We start from the raw sequence: 875 nt of genomic DNA on the forward strand, positions 1-875 counted from the left end.
GGACAGAAAAGAAGTGGCCAACAGAATGGACCCAATCGCTGGTGATTCCTCTACCCAAGAAGGGCAACCTCAAGCAGTGTCAAAATTACAGGACTATAAGTCTAATTAGCCACCCAAGCAAAGTCATGCTCCGCATCATCCTCAACCGATTGAAATCCAGGGCTGAGGAGCTGCTATCAGAAGAACAAGCAGGCTTTAGAAAAGGGCGGAGCACTGTCGAACAAATATTCAACTGTCGAGTCCTCATTGAAAAACATCTACAACACCAAAAGGACATCTTTCACAACTTCATCGACTTCAAGAAGGCATTCGATCGGGTGTGGCACAGCGGCCTCTGGCAAGTACTGAGAGGCTTCAACATTGATGAAGGGCTCATTCAAGTCATCCAGGCCCTCTACGAACATTCCAGCAGCGCAGTGCTCCTCAACAATCAACAAGGACAGTTCTTTCGGACCACAGTCGGAGTCAGGCAAGGATGCCTATTATCCCCAATACTTTTCAACATCTTTCTGGAGAGAATTATGCAGGAGGCCCTTGAAGACCACCACACCTCCATCACCATTGGCGGTAGGCCAGTCTGCAATCTGCGATTCGCAGACGACATCGACCTCATGGGGGGCACTAACACCGAGCTCCAGGATCTAACAAACAGACTCACTACAAGAGCAAGTGCTTACGGCATGGAGGTCAGCACAGAGAAGTCAAAGGTCATGGTCAACAGCACAACTAACATCAGTGCCAACATAACCATGAATGGTGAGCCCTTGGAAGAAGTGACCAGCTTCAAGTACCTGGGAGCAACCCTGTCCAAAGACGGCACCTGCACAGCAGAAATCCGAAATAGGATTAATTCTGCAACGGCAGCGATGGCCAGA

This window comes from Babylonia areolata, chromosome 24 (genome assembly GCF_041734735.1).
Source record: "Babylonia areolata isolate BAREFJ2019XMU chromosome 24, ASM4173473v1, whole genome shotgun sequence".
NCBI classification, from domain to species: domain Eukaryota; kingdom Metazoa; phylum Mollusca; class Gastropoda; order Neogastropoda; family Buccinidae; genus Babylonia; species Babylonia areolata.